Genomic DNA, 20098 nt, shown 5'->3' on the forward strand with positions numbered 1-20098 from the left:
GAAAACCCAGTTTATACCCGTTATCAGGTATACACAGAGGTAGTTCCAGTACTGACCGACTCCACACCAGCAGGGCTGGCCTCCATTTGGCGTGGTAAGTCCTACCAAACTAAAAATGTTCCCTGGCCATCTTATCCTACTGAGAAGGCTGTGCACCAGTCACCGCTGGTCATCAAGGGGAGAGAACCTGCGAGGATGTTCTGCCCTTGGACAAATGCTTCAAACGCTTGGTTTTACGTCTGAGCCATTTTTTGGCAACAGCTGGACTTGGGTGCCAGAAAGGCAGAGGGGAATCACCCCGCGTTACTTCAGCCCAGGCCACAAAGACGTGTATAATAATCCGAGACGTGCGCTGACCTCACGATCTTTCCAATTAACTTCAATCACCCTTCATTCAGCAAACAACCCAACAGGCACTCGAGACCAAGCGGTGAGCAAGGGAACCCGCTCTGCCTTGCACATGAACTTCTCTCTCACGTCCTGCCTTCTATGGAAGGCGCCTCTCAGACAGGAAGCTCGAGTTCAGGTCCAGCTCCTTGTAGCAGCAGACAGTAGTGATGGATGGAGGATGCACGAAGACAAGGACAATGTCTGCCTGCAGGGATGAGGAAGGAGGCTCCCAAAGGACAACTGGGACTCAGCAGATGGAAGGAATGGGAGGTGCACAGTAATGAGCTCATCGCGAGAAGATCCGAAGGCTGGGATGTTTGGGGAAGTGGCAGCAACGATGAAAACATAGGGAGGAGAGTGATGAGAGACGAGGCAGGCTGAAATCGGAGACACCTTGATCCACAGCCCCACGAAGAAGCCTGAACTTTAACCACAGACGAGGAGGTAGGAAGCCACTGGAGGATTTCCGCAGGGGAATGACATGTTCCTGATGAACCCTTTCTGATCTAGAACTAATTTAATCTTTCCCTGACTCTTTCACATTTGGCTTTTAATTTATACAACCAAGATACTGATGATGAAGTGATTTGGGGTCTAAACAATTTTTAACTCCATTATCAATTCTGACTCAATTATGCATAAATTGAATGTTACCAAAATGTTGTGCTTCAAAGGACACCATCAAGGAAAGTGAAAAGGCAACTCACAGAATTGGAGAAACATTTTGCTCATCATACATCTGATAAGGCACTATATAATCTAAAATATATAAATAACTCATAACAATAAAAACAGAACCCAATTTAAAAATAAGAAAAACACCTGAACAGAGATTTCTCCAAAGAAAATATACAATTGTCTGCTGATGACTTCAGGAGATGCAGGACATCCTTAGCCATCAGAAAATGCAAATCAAAACTACAATGAGATACTGCTTCACACCCACTAGGATGGCCAGAGTCAAAAAGTAAGAGAACAGCTAATGTGACAAGGATGTGGAGAAACTGAAACCTTTATACACTGCTGGTGGAATTGTAAAATGATGCAGCTGCTTTGGAAAACAGCGTCTGGCAGTTCCTCTCATAGTTCAACACAGAGTAACCAGTATGACCCAGCAATTCTCAAGAGAAATGAAAACATGTCCACACAGAAACTTGTACAGGAATGTTCATACGGCAGTATTATTCATAATGACCAAAAAGGGGAAAACACCCAAATGTCCATCAACGGATGAATGGATCAACAAAACACGGTATATCCATACAACAGAATATTATTCGACCGTTAAGAAAAGAATAAAGTACTGATACAGGCTACAACACAAATGTTGAGAACATTATGATTTAAAAAGACAGACACAAAAGACCAGTATCGAATGATTTATATGAAATTTACATGAAATGTCCAAAACAGGCAAATTCATAGTGACAGAAAGTAGACTAGAGTTGCGTAGGGGAGGGGAGGGATGAGAATGGGGGGGTTGGAAGACCACTAATAAATCTGGAGTTTCTTTCTGGACTGATGGATACGTTCTAAAATTGTGGGTGAATATAATAAAAACCACTGAACTGTACACTTTAGACAGGTGAATTGTACAGTATGTGAATTCTACCTCAAAAAGCAGTTATAAAGCAAAAAAGATCCTCCTATGCACTATTAAAATACAAACAAGCTCTCAAAAAGGAGTATAGAATCTTGCTCACTCATTTTAAAGGATCCAAACTAGGGCAAAGAAAACCCAGAGAGATTCTATTACTTAAGATTCTTGGTACTAGGTCATACTGAAATATTCATGACGATTTCCATGTTTTAATACAGAAAAGGCATCTTAAGTTGAAAAAGACAGAGAAGTGTCAGAAAAGTTTTTTTAAACTCAGAAACAGGATAACATAGGGAAGTCACCAAATAAAAAACGAACATGTATTTGTACCCTGAATATGCAAGAGGCACCGCAATTTATTATTGTTTCACCTCTGAAAAAGTCAAAGGTAAAACAGCCCAGGTAACAATATCTGTTTCTAAAGTACCAGTTTGTGACAAATCAAAGCATTAAGAAACAATCTGCCATTATAAAGAACTGAATCTCCACATTCCCAGTCACATAACTGAGAACTTATCATTTATCCTTTTGAACATTCCATTTCACAGGCACTGGAGTGACTCTCCTCCTCTTGGTTGAAGTGGATCCCAAAAGTGACAGGTGCATTAAGCGTAAAATGTAAATCAAAAAAAGTAAAGTGTTTAAAAACTACTCTTTGTCACCCTGAACCTAATTCTAAACCATATATAAATTAATAGACATAAATGCTGATTAGCACAATCTGCAAAGTAACATTCAATACTATGTGCAGTGCTAGCTCACCGGTATGTGTCTATTAAAATTCATCAGGCTTGGGGCGCCTGGGTGGCTCCGTCGGTTAAGTGTCCGACTTCAGCTCAGGTCATGATCTCACGGTCCGTGAGTTCTAGCCCCGCGTTGGACTCTATGCTGACAGCTCAGAGCCTGGAGCCTGCTTCAGATTCTGTGTCTCCCTCTCTCTCTGACCCTTCCCCGTTCATGCTCTGTCTCTCTCTGTCTCAAAAATAAACGTTAAAAAAAAAAAAAGTTTAAAAAATTTAAAAAAATTAAAAAGAAATTCATCAGGCTTTAATGTACCTTCCACAAATAAGAAAAAACAAATACGGAAAAGGCACCTTCTGGATTTGTCAAAAAGGTGTGTACCCGACTTTTATACCAATCTTTGTTCAATCCTCAGTACACAAGACTATCACCTATCACAAAACACTGAACATCAGGCCTAATTTACAACACAATTCCCAGTTTTATTTCATTCCCAGCCTCCACATATTTAGGCAACCTCTCAGACCCCAGGGTTACTACTAGTAGACTTCACACCCAACCACCGTGTCTCTGAAATGTACCTCCACTCTGAAAAGAAAATTAGTTTCCTAAAGTTAGTTTTCTGAAATACACAGAATCAAGTCCAAAACAGATTTTTCCCATTTCTTCAGTTTTACAGAGAATGCAGAAAGTGAAGATATATAAACAGATATCTATTTGCCTTCACAAATGAACAGACGGTACAAAGCAACTGCTTATACTTAATCATGTTTTTGTCTATTCTAGCAGGCCCTGGTGTCAGGAGAGAGTTCTGCCAGATAAGGACAATGAAATGCATTATTATATGGAGTGACTAAGAGCCCTACAAGTACTGTTTTAGAACGTAATCCCAGGCAGGAAGGCTGCGGTAAGAGGGCCTAATATTTTGTGATAACTATTACCGAAACTAAAGACATTCACCACCCAGTACCAGTTTAAAACCTCGCACTATATTCAATTGTTTAAATGTCTTACAGGAAAGAAAGGCCTTTGTATCTTCCTATCCTGGGGGAGACGAACAACTTGCAATTTGCTTCTCACACTGAATCCCACGTTTCCAACATGTAGAGGAAGTACTTTGCACACCACAAAACAAGGGCAGCCTACATTAAGGCCAAATATAGGATGTGATTCTAAACCATGATGCCGTAAAGCCTACGTTTCCTTTTCCAGCGATCAAAAAAAACAAAAAAAACCAAAAAACAAAAAAACAAAACCCTTTGAACGCTCCCAAAAAAGGACCGCAGGGCCAGCGCCTCCCTCCAAGAGGAAGCCCCTTTCTTCTCGGCGCTCCCTTGCAGCCTGCCACTTCCCCCAACACATTCAAATCATTTGGGAGACGGAGAGCTGGTGTGTACGCGCCCGTGCGGACAGGCGGGAGAGCTGGGTTCCTGCATTTCCACCCTCAACATCTGACCTCATCCCCAGTCATTTAGGCGCAGCGGAGCCCCACCTGCACCTCGCTCCTTTTGACTGCGTCCCTCGCCAGCTGCTCCGCTATTGGGGGAGCACATCTCGGAATCACCCAGTTCACTCAGACGCTCCTGGCCCCCGACCCTGCAAGCAGCGTGCCAGCTCCGTTCTTCCTCGAGACCAACACCCCCCACCCCCCGCCAGTCCCAGCCCTCCCAGCCCGCCGCTCCCACCGCCCGGCTCGTCCGCTTCCCAAGCCGCCCCCCACCCACGTTACTCCAGGTCCAGCCGTGCCCCGCCCTTCCCGACCCCGGAGCTAGAGCTTCAGGGCCCGGCGCTGGGCTCGCACCCACCGCCAGTAGTCCTCGGGCCAGACCGCCGCCCTCTACCCCTCCCACACAGGGCCCCAGCTTGCCCCGGCCCCACGTGAGCCCGGCCCCTGCCAACCCCCCACCCACTGGCTCCCCAGGGCGGCTCAAACCCCGCCCCCAGGCCCGGGGGCCCCCCGGCTGGGCGCCCTGGCCCCGAGCAGCCCCTCCCCACCCCAGGCCCCACCCAGCCAGGCGAGTCCCCAGCCCCTCAAATCCTTCCTCGGGCAGCCCCGTCCCCACTCAGCCCGCGGCTCCTCACCCGGCCGGGAAGGCTCTGGAGCCCTGAAAGCCTCCCCTGGGCAGCCGCCTCCCAAAGGGATCCCAGTTCTCTCTCCCCAGGCCAAGGGGTTCGGTCCCGAACCTCGGCCAGCAGCCCCGGCTGCAACCCGAGACACACCGGCCGGGGGAGCCCCGGCCCAAGGATTCGCGCCCCGCGCGCCCACCACAGCCCACTCCCCTCCACCGGGCCCTGCTCCACGCCCCGCCGGCTCCTGTCAGCCGGCGCCGGCACATGCTGAGAGGGCCGGTCGGCCCGCCGGCTCGCTCCCGAGCGGCCCCGCCCGGCGCGCGCTGCTCACCAGGGCCGAAGTGCCTGAGGCGCCGCCGCCGCCGCCGAAGTCCCCGCTGCAAAGCCCGGCGTAGCCTCCAACCGCTGCCGCCTCCCGCCTGGCACTGAGCGCCTCGCGGGGGAGGGGCGCGGGCAGCCACCGCCGCCACCGCCGCCGCACGCAGGCCCCGCCCCCGCGCCGCGCCGCGCCCAACCAGAGGGTCGTCAGGCTGCCGAGCGCCACGCCCACTTCCGGGAGGGGAAGCCCACTTCCCACCCCTCGTTCCACGCCCCACTCTCCTTAGCGCCCCCTCTGGTCGCGCCGAGGGATGCGGGTGGGCTGCGGGGGAAGGTGGTGCCGAAGCACACGCACCGCCCACTAGTCAACTAGCCGGAGGGCCACGCCCACTGCTCCTCAAAACGGGGAGCCGCATTCTTAGAGCTCCGCCCACTGACCCGCTTGGCTCTGCGGGGCCACATCTTCCAGCTCCTCAAAGGTTCCCAGAGCCTCTCCAAACCGGAACATCAGCTCCTCTGAGCCCCGCCCACTGCCCTAACCAAACCCTTAGCCGGCCTCCGGGCTCCCTAAGCCCGCCTACCCTCTCGTAGCCGCCGAACTGGCCCAGCGGCCCCACGAAACCGCGCCCCGCTTCTAGAAAGCCCCACCCACGGGCCAGCCACCCTAGTCTCAGCATCCCACGGGCCCCGCCCACTGCCTATCTAAACCCGTAAACCTCTAAGCCCCGCCCCGAATTCTCGAACTCGCGCCTCCGGCTTCCGAAGTTCTGTCCTTGCTGCCATCGTCCCCTCCCACTTCCACTTCTGGGGACTGCCAGCGCTCAGGCCCGCCCTGCACTTTCCATTGTCGCATTCCTAGCACAGGGTGGCTGTCCCTGGACTGGGCCACACCACTACTCAAGGAGGTCCCATCTTGACCCCATTTTGCAGATGAAGAAATAAAAGATACAAGGTCCTTCCCTTCTTTTTCCTGGCCAAAGCCCCTCACCGGTTTGCTTAATAACTGGGCCAGCCAGGCCAAAGGGCAGTGGATTCGAGTTTCATCTTGGCTGCTGTTCAGACGATGTGTCCTAGGTCAGTTCCCTTCGCCTCTTCAGGCCAAAATTTCCTGATCTTTCGCGTGAAGCTGTCCTGTTAATAGAGTCCCATTCTGAAATACCAAGCTCTGAAATACCAAGATTTGGGGAAACTGGACCCGAGGAACTGAATCAACAAAGCAAGGCATCTTTGCAATTCGCAGGGAGGGATTTTTCATTTTAGGCATTGGCCTCAGAAATGTGTGTTATGTAAATCATGGTCCACCTTGAACCAAAAGAGCTCGAACAGCAACTTACTTACCCTCTCTAGGCCTCAGTTTCTTTAGCAGTAAAGTAGGGACTGTAGAAGTCACTCCCTGGAAGGATTCCTTGAGCTTAGTAATACATTAGGTAGGGCGCCTAACTTGTGATGAGCCCTCCACAAATGGTACCTGTTGCTGCTACTGCTGTGCCTCAACAAAGTGGAGGGGTGAGTTTCATTTTGCCTTCCAGCAGCCACTAACAGGAGGGACTGAGCATCCCTTCCGCAGCAAGACTTGGCCACTTACTTCGTCTAAATGAGAGATGATGATAGCAGAGCACCTAGCGCAATGCCAGGCATTTGGTGATGCACAAAAACGCTTGGCTATTATTAGGATTCCTATTTTTAATGAAGCAAGGGCATTGATAGCAGCAGAGCTCTGAGTGGCTTGGGGAAAATGAAGGTTGATGCAGTGCTCTGAGAAGGAACCAGGAAACAAGCTGGCTTACTCTTTGGGAACAGATTATCGCCAACATTTTCCATCGCTTCTATGTGCCAGGGACTATCTGAGTGCTTTGAACACAAAATCCCCTGAAATCCACCCCCCCCCCCAACAATCCTATGGCTACAAGAAACAATTCTTAATCCTCATCAATAGAGGTGAAGAAAATAAGAAGTGGGGCACCTGGATGGGTCAGTCATTTGAGCAACCGACTCTTGATTTCAGCTCAGGTCATGATGTCACGGTTCCTGAGTTCGAACCCCACGTCGTCGGGCTCTGTGCTGACAGTGCAGAGCCTGCTTGGAATTCTCTCTCTCTGCCCCCTCCTTGACCCCCCCTAAAATAAACTAATAGACTTTAAAAAAACTTAAATGAATTGCCCAGATCACACAGCTTGAGCCAGGCAGAGTTAGTGATAGAACGCACATCCCCCTAAAGGCAGAATTTGCACCCTTTGCCAGTTAGCCCTTACACTCAACTGCCTCTATGGCTGCATGAAGGAACAGAGAAAACAGGGACTTTAGATCCTGGCAGACTTGGCCTTACGTTCAAACTCCTCTACTCACCAGCTGTGTGACCTTGGGCAAGTCATTTTCCTTCTCTGAGTCTTACTCTCTTTATTCAGTGGGGCGCATCCAAATGCTTACTTCAGGGAGGGGATTTGAAGATTTCAGGAGTTCAGATTCAATGCATTAAAGTATGGCAAAGCATCCAGTACAGTTGCCTGTCATACAGCAGTTGTTTAAAACTTGTTGATTCACTTATCCCGGGTCTTTGATTAAATTAGAAGTAAAATCTCCCACGACACCAATTCCCCCCAGATGATAACACCATAGAACAACCATGGAATACAATGAGAAAGAAAGATCTCCAGACCTTCCCCTTCTAGGTGACTGTTTCAGTTCCTGGTTTTATCGCTGGGTTGGGAGAGGTGATTCTTGCACAAGAAACAAGGCCAGAAGCAAGGTCACTTTACCACCCCACCCCGCACCTGCCCTGAATGTGGTCAGGTGAGAGTTCCTACTCCCAGAAACAGCAGGAAAATTGCATAACCCTTTCCTGGGAGAAAACTGCCCCATCCCTATTCTAGAAGCCATAGCAGTCCCTTTGTGAGCCTGAAGGAAATCTTGGCTCTGCCCAAGCCGGCCCTTACATGAAGGGACCCGGATCCGGGTGAGATGCTGGATTTTATTTTATTTTTTAATGTTTATTTATGTACTTTGAGAGTGGGGGAGGGGCAGAGGGAGAGAGAGAAAAGCAGAGAGAGAATCTCAAGGAAGCTCTGTGCCCAACACCGGCCTCAATCCCACCAACTGTGAGATCGTGACCTGAGCTGGAATCAAGAGTCAGTTGCTTAACTGACTGAGCCACCCAGGTGCCCAAGATGCTGGATTTTAGAGTCTTCTCCAGTTCTCAAAGCCAGTGATCTTTATTTTTTTTTTAATTTTTTTTTTTTAACGTTTATTTATTTTTGAGACAGAGAGAGAAAGAGCATGAACAGGGGAGGGGCAGAGAGAGAGGGAGACACAGAATCTGAAACAGGCTCCAGGCTCTGAGCTGTCTGCACAGAGCCCGACGCGGGGCTTGAACTCACGGACTGTGAGATCGTGACCTGAGCCAAAGTCGGACGCTTAACCGACCAAGCCACCCAGGTGCCCCGCCAGTGATCTTTAAAGTGACCTGAGACACGTGCTAGATGAAAGGGAACTTAATGATCAGGAAAAATAAGAGTGATTCCAAATCCCACATGACACAGGGGCTAGCTCATGTATGAAGAAGAAAGGATTGTAAAACCTACATTTGGAGGCTCCTTAGCACATGGTTTTTCTGGTTTCTCTTTGTACCCAATGGGGACATTCGTCTTGGGTTGCCAGGGCAACCTGGAAGCTGAGTGAATTAGCCCTGTGGAAGCATTAACAAATAATAATAATATTAAATAAATGAGACTGAAAACCCCTGGAGTAATCTCAGCAGGCAAAACCCCTAATTGAGTGACAGAAGAGGACAAAGCTCAGAGAATATTAAAATTCACACCACATTGATAAATCTTGATCCTCACCGCTTTGAGTGCTTCTTTCTGCAAATGAGGAGTTGGAAATGATTGAGCAGCCACAGAAGGATTGCCTTTTTTTTTAATTAAACATTTTTTAAATGTTTATTTATTTATTTTGAGAGAGAAAGAGCGTGAGTGGGGGAGGGGGAGAGAGAGAGGGAGAGAGAGAATCCCAAGCAGGCTCGGAACTGTCAGCCCAAGGCAGGGCTCCGTCCTAGAAACCGTGAGATCATGACCTGAGCCAAAACTAAGAATCAGATGCTGAACCACCCAGGTGCCCTTTAATTAAATTTTTCATTTTGAGATCATTGTAGATTCACATGCAGGTGTAAGAAACAATACAAAGAGATCATATGAACCCTTTATCTTGGTTCCCCCAATGGTAACATTTTGCAAAATGATAGTACAATATAACAACCCAGATGTTGACATTGATACAGTCAAGATACAGAACATTTCCAAAACCACAAAATCTCCTTGCCTGTTCAGAGCCACACCCACTTCCCTCCTACCCAGCCCCCCTTAACTCCTGGCAACCACTCATCTGTTCTCAATTTCTCGAATTCTGCCATTTCAAGAATGACAAACAAAATGATATAGAATGCAACTTTTTGGGATTGGCTTTTTTTTTTTAATGTTTGCTTTTTTATTTTTTAGAGAGAGAGCATGAGTGGGACTCAAACTCATGAACTGTGAGATCGTGACCTGAGCCAAAGTCAGACACTCAGTCGACTGAGCCACCCAGGCGCCCCATGGGATTGGCTTTTTTTTCACTCAGTTTAAATTTCTGGAGATGTACCCAGGTTGTTGCATGTGTGAATAGTTTGTTCTTTATTATTGCTGAATGGTATTCCATGGCATGGATGTACTACAGTTTAACTATTCAGCCCTTGAAGAGTTGTTTCCAGTCTGGAGTGGTTTATTATATATATATTTTAAAAGCTGCTATAAACATTATAAACATTCACGTACAGATTTATGTGTGAACATACATTTTTATTTTTCTGTTAACAAATAATTTCCCCATAGTACAATGGTTAGGTCATATGGTAATTGTATGTTTAGTATTTTAAGAAGCTGCCAAACTATTCACCAGTGTAAGCGTACCATTTACATCCCTATCAACCAGTAAGTCATAAGTGATCCAGTTTCTCTGCATCTTCACCAGCATTTTGGTGTTGTCATTATTATTTTTTAGCCATTCTGATAGGTAAATAGTGATATCTTATTGTGGTTTTAATTTGCATTTCTCTGATGGCTAATCATGTTGAAATCTTTTCCTATGGTTATTTGCCATCTCTTCATGTCTTCTGCCCATTTTTTTTTATTGAACCATTTGTCGTTTTGATTTTTGAGTTTGAGAGTTCTTTATATATTCTACGTACTAGTCCTCTGTCGGCTATGTGGTTTCCAAAAGTATCTCCCGTTATGTAGTGGTTTTTTATCCTCTTAATGTAGTCTCTCACAAAGAGAATGTTTTTAATTTTATTCAATTTGTCGGTTTTCCTTTTTAAAAAAATAGTTATTTATTTATTTTGAGAGAGACAGAGAGAATGTGAGCAGGGGAGAGGCAGAGGAAGAGGGAGAGAGAGAATCTGAAGCAAGCTCCTTGCTCAGCTTGGAGCCCAAGGTGGGGCTCGATCTAACAACCATGAGATCATGACCTGAGTTGAAATCAAGAGTCAGATGCTTAACCGACTGAGCCACCAGGCACATCAATTTTTCTTTTTTAGATTATGCTCTTGGTATTAAATCTAAGAAGTCTGTGATCCATATTGCACTATTGTTTAAGTTTATCTTTTTTTTTTTTTTTTTTTTTTTTTTTTTAGTAATCTCTATATCCAACGTGGGGTTGGAACTCACAGCCCCAAGATCAAGAATCACATGCTCTTTCAACTGAGTCAACCAGGAGTCCCTTTGTTGAATTAATTTTTGTATAAAGTTTGAGACTTAGGTTGAGGTTAATTTGGGGGTGTGTGTGTTAATGTTTATTTACTGAGAGAGAGAGAGAGAGAGAGGTAGAGCACACAGGGGAGAGGCAAAGAGACAGGGAGAGAAAGAATCCCAAGCAGCCTCTGCACTGTCAGTGCAGAGCCCAATGTGGGGCTTGATCTCGAGACTGCAAGATCATGACCTGAGCTGAAATCAAGAGTCTGATGCTTAACCTGCTTAACCAACGGAACCACCCAGGGCCCTGAGGTCAATTTTTTTTTTTTTTTGCCAACAATTGTACAATTGCTCTAGTATCATTTTTTGGAATTGCTATCTTTCCTCCATTGACTTTTAATTTTTGCACCTTTGTCAGATATCCATTGGGCATATTTATGTGGGTCTATTTATGGGTTCTCTATTTCTTGCATTGATATATTTATCTATCTTCTGCCATTAACACACAGTCATGATTACTGAAGTTATATAATAAATCATGAAATTGGGTATACTGTTTCTGCCCACTTTATTCCCTTAAGAAATGTTTTAGTTATTCTAACTTCATTGCCTTTCCACATAAATTTTAGAATAATTTTGTTTATATCTGCAAAAACGTCTTCCTGAAGTTTTATAGGAATTGTGTTAAACCTGTATATCAGTTTGGGGAGAAGTGACAGTAGCTTTATTGTGCTGTTTTCTAATCCATAACATCATATGTCTGCTTATTTGATTTCTTTCATTGTGTTGTCTGCTTCAGTATATAAGCCCTATTCATGTTTTGTGAGATTCACACCTAAGTAATTTTTTTTAATTGTAAATAGCATTGTATTTTTAAATTTCAGTGTCTGTGAGTTCCTCGGAAGTATATTGAAATATAATTAATTTGTATGTTTAACTTGCATCCTGCAACCTTCTCTTTTTAATTTTTAAAAATTTATTTTTCTGGGGCGCCTGGGTGGCGCAGTCGGTTAAGCGTCCGACTTCAGCCAGGTCACGATCTCGCGGTCCGTGAGTTCGAGCCCCGCGTCAGGCTCTGGGCTGATGGCTCGGAGCCTGGAGCCTGTTTCCGATTCTGTGTCTCCCTCTCTCTCTGCCCCTCCCCCGTTCATGCTCTGTCTCTCTCTGTCTCAAAAATAAATAAACATTAAAAAAAATTAAAAAAAAAAGAAACATCTACCACATATTGTGAGTCTCCTGTGTGTTGAGCATCAAAACATACACGTTGCCTTTTAATCTGCACGACAACCCAGCAAGGTACATTGATTGGACCATTTCTACAGATCATGGGTAGGAAAAAAAAAAGCTCACGGGGCACTGTGAGCGTTGGCTCAGTCAGTTGGGCATCCGACTTCGGCTCAGGTCATGATCTCGTGGTTTGTGAGTTCGAGCACGGCATCGGGCTCTGACAGCTCAGGGCCTGGCGCCTGCTTCGGATTCTGTGTCTCCTTCTCTCTCTGCCCCTCCCCTGTTCTCCCTCTGTCTCTCTGTGTCTCTCAAAAATGAATAAACGTTCAAAGAAAAAAAGAAAGAAAGAAAGAGAAAGAAAGAAAGAAAGAAAGAAAGAAAGAAAGAAAGAAAGAAACGCTCAGAGTGGAGAAGACATGTGATGTACACACTTGGGATTCAAATACAGGTCTGTCTTATTTGTGATGTGGGCTTATCTGAAGCATGGTGGGATGTTTCACTACTGAGAATAATACACTCTACAGTAGTTAAACACATGCCATTGTTCTAGGTCCAGTAGTAATCGTGTCACATGTGTATCTCCTTTCATCCTCAAAACATTGCAAATAGATTCTGTTGTTATCTTTTCCTTTTAGAAGAGGAAACTGAGGCCCAGAGAGGTATAGAAACCCGTCCAGGGTCACACAGGTAGACGGAATAGTTGGGACTTGAACCGAGTATCAACAACAACATCTATGGACTTTCTACTCCATTTTCGGTCTCTCTGAATGACCTCAAGCACAAAGACGATTATTTCCACTCCTTAGAATGTTCTCAACAGTGTCTGGGGTGCTAAATAAATATTCACTGAACATATTAATGATTAAATGAATGGAACCCTCAGGGTCTCTCCAAGCACCCAGGCAGCTTCCCTGGGTCTGTGCAGCGAGTGGGAGATCTTTGGAGGACGTGAGCCAAGCAAGTGGAAGCTTGGCTTCCTCACCATAACCCTCATGCTGGTTGCATGGCCTCTGATGACATATTCTTCCGTGAGCCAGATGTTTTCGCTTACACTCCTTAAAAAGTTTTTGAGAATCCAGAGAAAGAAAGGGGGCAGTTAACTTATAACAGGATTGGCTTTCTCTGCTGCCTGGCTTGGGCTATTAGATGGCTTAACTGGGCACAGACACAAGCCGGGAACATCTCTCCCTGAAGTGCACACGGCCACAAATCAAAAATCGATCTTCATGTGGGAACAGCGTGCGGAGGGCTGTTGCTCACATAGGGGGCTTTCCAAAGCTCTGCATCCCCAGAACTGATAGGAACTCCTATCAGGAAGCCACTTGAGATCATCAGACCAGTTAGTTGCAAGTCAGTGTAAGAGCTGACAATCTGGCAGAATGAAAAGGAAAGAAAGAATGACTCCTGACTCCATGAGGAGTCTTGAAAGTGGTCTGGTCTTCAGCCCAGTCTATGAATTATCCGCGGCTGTAACACAAATCACCCGAAATGTATTAGCTCAACACAACAAAATCATTTATCATCTCTTGCGGGTTGACAATTTGGGAGCCGCCTCACTGTGTGGCTCGGGGGAGGGCTCCTTAGAAGGTTGCAGGCAGATGAAAGTCGGGACTGCGGTCCGTGGAAGTCTTCACTGAGACCCCACCCCTGCTTCCAAGTTGGTTCGCCCACATGGCTAACAAGCTGATGCGGCCGTTGGCGGGAGGCCTCAGTTTCTCGTCAGGTGGGCATCTTCCCTGGCTGTTTGAGGGTCCTCATGACATGGCAGCCGGCTTCCCCAGACTGAGACATTCAAGAGCCCACGGCAGAGGCTGCAATGCCGTTTATGACTGAGCTTTGAAAGTCACACACTGTCAGTTATGCCTATGCAGGCCAGCCCTGATTCGATATGGAAGTCAGCTTCCTAAAGACGTGACTATGAGCAAGCGTGGATTGCTGGGGCCCCCGTTGGAGATAGGCTACCGTTTCTGAGAATCGGGTGTAAGGAAGGATGGCAGGTGCTACAAACGCATTAGGCATAAAGGTGTTCACCGCAACGTTGTTCAACGGGAAGAAATTGGAAACAACCTATGCGTCCTTCTTTTGAGAAGCCACACAATGGAGTCATGATGATCTGTGTGCATGTGCCGAGAGAAAGAACTGGGAAGACATCATCAAGACATCATCAGACTCTGAGCCCTGGTGATTTCTGTGGGTGGGCGTCGGATTGCGTAGGGTAGGTAGCAGATTGTGGGTCAGGGCGCCCAAATGTGGAACCGACGAGGGAAGGGAGCTGGCTCTTCACGTATAAATCCTTCCTGCTGGGCTGCTCTCTCCACGACGCTCCCAGAAAATTGACGCTGAGCATTTTGGTGACTGAGTGCCTGCATGGCTGAGATACGCCTTTCACCAGGCTGGTTTCAAACCGGAGGTTTAGCGGCTGCCTACAGGGTTTGATTCTGGGTAGTAAATGGTCCAGCTAGGTGTCAGGGACTGGTGCTCATCCACCTACACTGATTGGGACACTGAGAATCTTCTGGAGCAGCCAGGATAAGGAAGGGCCGCAGAGATATTACCATTTCCTGCTAATTAGAAACAGACGTTTGTCCCCTGCCCCCTTGCCCTCCACCAGCTCAGTGAGAAATGACCAGTCATTCTTCTTGACCCTCAATACATTAGCCATCCAGGGATTGCAAAGAAAATGAGACCATTTCTGGAAGAAATCTATGGCCCCATCTGTCCCTCTTTCCCTGAGGCTCCCAGGACTCAAGCTTTTAAAAGATGCAAATACAGTTTTTTCTTGTCGCCAGATTGCGGCGGCCCCCTGCAGCTGAAACCAAGTCCTTTCCCAGGGCCTGGGACAGTCACATCCCTCAGGGAGAAGACGCTGATGGGGTGAGAGAATTGGATGCTAACCCTTCCTCCGCCTCAGTCAAGCCAGAGGAGATGGAGAAAACCAGCAAGACTTCCTGTTATCATGTTAGCGCCATCGAAGCAGTTTGGCAGATGAGGCTTTGGCAGTGAGCAGACCCCTTTTTGATTTCCATCTCTGCCGAGGACATGCTGTGTGGCCTCGGGCAGGTCCCCCTGCCTCTCTGTGCCTCCATGTCCTCACCGCAAAAAGGAGAGCATTGTGGGGCCTACCTCTCATGGTTGCCGTGAGGTCGAACGAGATCCCATTTATTTATTTTTTTACATTTTTTATTTTTTTAACGTTTATTTATTTTTGAGACAGAGAGACACAGAGCATGAACGGGGGAGGGGCAGAGAGAGAGGGAGACACAGAATCGGAAACAGGCTCCAGGCTCTGAGCCGTCAGCCCAGAGCCCGACGCGGGGCTCGAACTCACGGACCGTGAGATCGTGACCTGAGCTGAAGTCGGACGCTCAACCGACTGAGCCACCCAGGTGCCCCACGAGATCCCATTTAAACGCTTAGCAAGGTATACGGCACACGAGAAAAACATAGTAAATGGCTGTCAGGATCACACTACCGCAGACTCACAAGGTACCGCATTTGGGAATGGGATGACGGCAAGATACTTGGGCTGTAAATTTGGAAAGACCAGCAGGACCGTGACCAGCACCCCGTGCTCCTTTTCTCTGCCTAAATTACTTGCACTTGAGAACGGTGGGGGTTTTGTTTTCTTTTTTTTTAAATCAATTCATGGTTGGTTTTTGTTCGTTTGTTTGTTTTGTCTTTTTTTTTTTTTTTTAATCCCCAAAGGAGGAGAAGTGTGAAGAATGGAGCCTTGGAGTCAGAGCCGAGAGGAATGGGATGCCTGCAGGCGAGACCAGGTCCTGCTGGCCCGGATGGAGCTTTTGTGAGATTAGGAGAGGCTGAATTACTACCATTTCAATTCCTTGTCTCTCGAGCGGGGATAAACAAGACACAGCCAGGCCCACAGGGATGCTGAGGTGAGCTGGGTGATCTGGTGTAGACCACCAAGCCTGTCTCAAACCCTGCCTGTGGGACCTGATTGTATTCAGTGCACCTGCTCTTTGCCTTGGCCTTCAGCCACACCCCTCACCCCACTAGACACCGTGCACCCGGAGGCCCGCAGGCACGCAGGGCCCACAGCTGGGATGCTTGCACTGGAGGCCGGAGGACTCAGGAGGCGCCGGGCCACGCGTGGTCTCCTCCAGACTATGTATCGTGGGCCAGGTAGAAGGAGGAAGAGAGTGGTCCCTGGGGTCTCTGGGAGGGGACCGGGCAGGCGGGCAGGGGAGCATCCTGTGGGCGGGGCTGTAGAAGGCAGCGCCGCCCATAGTCCCCAACCTAGCCCAGAGAGACCCCCTCCCTGCCTCCTGGGGCTGCAGAAACCATTCGGACACCCTGTTGCCACCCCTGGGAGGCTTCTGGACCCACAGGGGTGGGGACATGAGTGACAGGGGCCCTTCCTTCTTGCACTTTGGGAGCTTCTAATAACACCCCAAGCCCAGAGGCTGCTGACCTCGTGTTTCCCCTTCACCTCCCTCTGAGAAAACAAGGACCTCAGCAAAGGGGCTGTTTCTACTGCTCTCTTCCAACCCCTCCCACCCACTCTCTCAGCCTTAGGGAGACCCCTGCCTTGTCTACCCAGAAGCCAGGCCCTGCTGATTGTTTTGGGGCTGAGCAGGGAGAATGGCTAAGGCTACAGCTGGACCCAGCAAGATACATGCTCTGTGACCTTGGACAAGTCACTGGCCCTCTCTGGGCTTCAGTTTCCCCGTCTTTGGAGACAGGAGCTATCCTGTAAAAACTGTGGCCCCATCTGCGAGTGCCTTTATAGAGCGCTTACTGTATGCTCCACAGGTACACTTATAGAGCACTTACTGTATGCTTCACCCTTCACCTACTTCCCAACAATCCTTTGAGGGCACTAGTGTTACTGACAGTCCAATGTCCAGGAAGTGAGGCTCAGAGAGGTGGGGTGACATGTCCACAGGCACACAGCTAAGAGTAGTGGTGCTCGGCTTGAACCCTGCTCTCCTGTTTGACTAGCTTCGACCTCTTGGGGTGCAGGCCTAACTCTGGAGGGGCTTCCACTGCCACTCCAACCTTCCCTACCTCCTTTCCAGCCTCTGCAGGGAGAGGCTAGCCGGGAGGAGCTGCCATCCCACCTCCACTGGGCTCAGCACAAAGGCTGAGACAGGGCTTTGGCTCTGTCCCCATTTAGTCGGGAAGTGAAGTGGAAAAACACCCGAGAGCCGGCTCCGGGTGGGGAGGGCGTTCTGGGAACGGCTCTCTGGGCCCACAGCCAAACAGCCACAGAAATGAGATTCAGTTCCTTCAGCAATCTCAGCGCCTACCATGTGCCTGGTATGGAGCAAGGCCCTGGGGTAGAGTAGAAAAAGTGGGAGAACTCACCCCAAATCACGGAAGCCCATGTTTATGGGGGACTTACTATGTGGACGCTCATTTAATCCCAACCACACCAACCGATTGGTGCTGTTATTATCCCCAAGTGACAGATCTGGAAAACGAGGCCTGAGAAGGACAGTGAGTTGTCCGAGGCCAAACGGCCAGTTGGTATTGGAGCTCAGATCTGGAACCCTCACCGCCTGACTTTGAACCTGAATTATCTCTCTGCAGTGTTGTTTACTGAACACCTACCCTGTGCAGTGCAGTCAGTGTAGGTCATCTCCACCCCTCCCCAAAGACTGTAACCCTATTTTACAGAGAGGAAAACGGAGGCTCAGAGAGGTTAGGTAATTGGGCCAACGTCACACGGCCAGGAAGCAGCAGAGGAAAGATTCAACGAGATCTACCTGCCTCGCCCAAACCTCTAATGGCCCCGGAGGGGAAGAGATCAGCCCCATCATTCGTCATTTATTTATTTATTTATTTATCCATTCATCGAACAAATGGTTATTGAGTGCCTATTATGTCAGGCCCAGGGTGAGCCACAATAAACCTGACTCAGCACCCAACCTAAGGGGCTCACAGTCTTGTACAGGCCAGTGGGGTACTCCGACTAAATACTTCTCTCTTCCAGATGTGGGTGGGGGTAGGGAGTGGGGGGTGGGGAGTGGAGGGCCGGCTGCTGTTAGGGATGGCTTCCTGGAAGAGGTGGTTCTGGAAGTCTGTCTCCCTTCTGGCTGGGCTACCCGGGTAAATCATTCAACTTCTGAGTCTCTTCACCTGAACAATGGTGATGACAAAGCCACCTTGTCTGGTATGGCTCAAGACTTGTCACCTGTTATAACTAACATTATGATCTCAACCTAGCTGCCACTGCAGGGTGGAGAAAGTGGGCAGAGGGAAGAGGTGTGGTACCGCTGAAGTCTGGGCCCTGGGCAGGCCTGGGGAGAGTGCTAAAACTCTTGGAGGGTAGGAACACAGGCAAACAGGGGAGGGCCCAAAGGCCCCAGACAGGGTGTGGCCTTCATAAGTCTAGGGCCAGAACCATGACCTCAGCTGGACCTCTGGGGCTTCCAGCAGGAATGAGGTCAGCACTGGGGGCGTGTGGCTGAAAAAAGGAGTGGACCTGACGAGGTGTTCAAGAAACTAAGAGAAGCAGCAAAGGGCGGGGGTGGTGGGGGTGGTGGAAGATTCTGGGCTTAAAGCTCTCTAGTGTTGGTATAACCTGGATTCAAATCCAGATCAGACACTCACTAGTGACCTCGGGCAGGTCACCTACCTGAGCTTCTGTTTTCTTCCTGTAGAAAATTTGTTAATACCTGCATTCCCAGCTGGACGTTCGGGATCAGATTTTAACAGGTTTTTTTTGTTTTTTTTTTTTTTGTTTTCTTTTTTTGACAAATGCACGTAAGCAAGTACCACGGGCCTTTTATGCATGCGTATTTTTAATGAGAGGTATGTGGCTCAGCCGCTGGCTCATGCACCAGGAGCGCAGCTATTGTCGCTGTGGACATCATGTGATTTTGATACAATGACTGTGTTTTACTTTCTAATCAGGAAAAACAACAATAACAACCAGGAAAGCAAATTCCATTTTAGGAGCGGGATGGGGCCTAGGGCAGAGCTGGGAGCCCGGCTGTGAGCGAGCTAGACCAGGATGAGAATTCGGGGCAGTCGGGGGGGGGGGGGGGGGGGGGGGGGGCGGCGGGGGGGGGGGGTGAGGAGAGGAGGGGAAGCCCTGCTAAGGCTTCGCGCTGGCCAGCGATCTTCTCCCAGGATCTCCAGGAAGAAAATCGGGAATCGGGAATTCTTCTTCCCTACGGGGCCGAGTCCCTGGAAGCCTCCTAGACACAGTGTGCGCATGCGTGTGCGCGCGTGCACGTGCACATGTCGCGGGGAGGTGGCGGGGGTGCCGGGGAGGTTTCCCAGATCGCTGTCCGGCTCGAGTCCTGCTCGGTCTCGCGCGCTCTCAGCCCCAGCCTCCCTTGCCCGGCCCCGGCCCCACTGCCAGCCGCCGGCCACAGCCGTTTGTTGTGGCAGATGTTCGGCTGTGCCATGGCAACGCCAGAACAGGATGTACCTCTGGATCGCGGCAGGGACCAGCCCACGCTCACGGGCCGCCCACGCCGTTCCCTTCCCCGGAGGCTTGTTGTGAAGAACCACGCGGGTCCGGGTCGGGGTGGGGGACGGACGGTGTTTGTATCTGGAGAGAGGCAGAGGCAGGGTCCTCCGAGGGGTCAGGGCAGGGGGAGGGGGAGGGGGAGCGTATGTGTGCGCGTCCCAGCCGAGTACCTACCCGCTCTGCCCTCCAGAGCCGTGCACAGGAAGCAGGGTGGGGAGGAGAGCCGTCCATCAGCGGCGTCTGATCTGTGGGCGTCTGGCCGGAGACCAGCGTCCTCCCCGCTGGAGGATTACGCTGTGTCGGGGCCCGTGGTAAGTACTTTATGTAACAAATTACAGTACGATCCGGGGGCACGTACTTTGTGCTCACCTTTTATCACATCACTATGAGGTTATTTTTGTTCTTCGTCTTAAGAAACTTGAGTCCCAGGGAGGTGAAGTCCCTTGCTCCAGGTCACAGAATAGGTGAGTCAGGGAGCTTCTGCTGGGACCCCGACCTGCCTTGTTCCGAAGCCCTTGGTTGGAAGGGGGATCCTGCCGGGGCTGGCTACGTGATTTGCAGGGCCCAACGCAAAATGGAAAGGCCTGG

At 49.0% G+C, this 20098-nt stretch overlaps 1 protein-coding gene across 1 annotated transcript in view; it reads right to left on the reverse strand.

The window, feature by feature from the left end:
- CORO1C (coronin 1C) overlaps positions 1–5279 on the reverse strand; it is a 78246-nt gene extending 72967 nt beyond the window's left edge. Inside the window, exon 1 of the mRNA XM_047828013.1 lies at positions 5133–5279. The gene's annotated coding sequence lies outside the window, so the exon portion shown is untranslated. The remainder of the gene's footprint in view (positions 1–5132) is intronic.
- Between the last annotated feature and the right edge of the window lie 14819 nt (positions 5280–20098).

The sequence above is a fragment of the Prionailurus viverrinus genome, chromosome D3 (assembly GCF_022837055.1).
Source record: "Prionailurus viverrinus isolate Anna chromosome D3, UM_Priviv_1.0, whole genome shotgun sequence".
Lineage (NCBI taxonomy): Eukaryota > Metazoa > Chordata > Mammalia > Carnivora > Felidae > Prionailurus > Prionailurus viverrinus.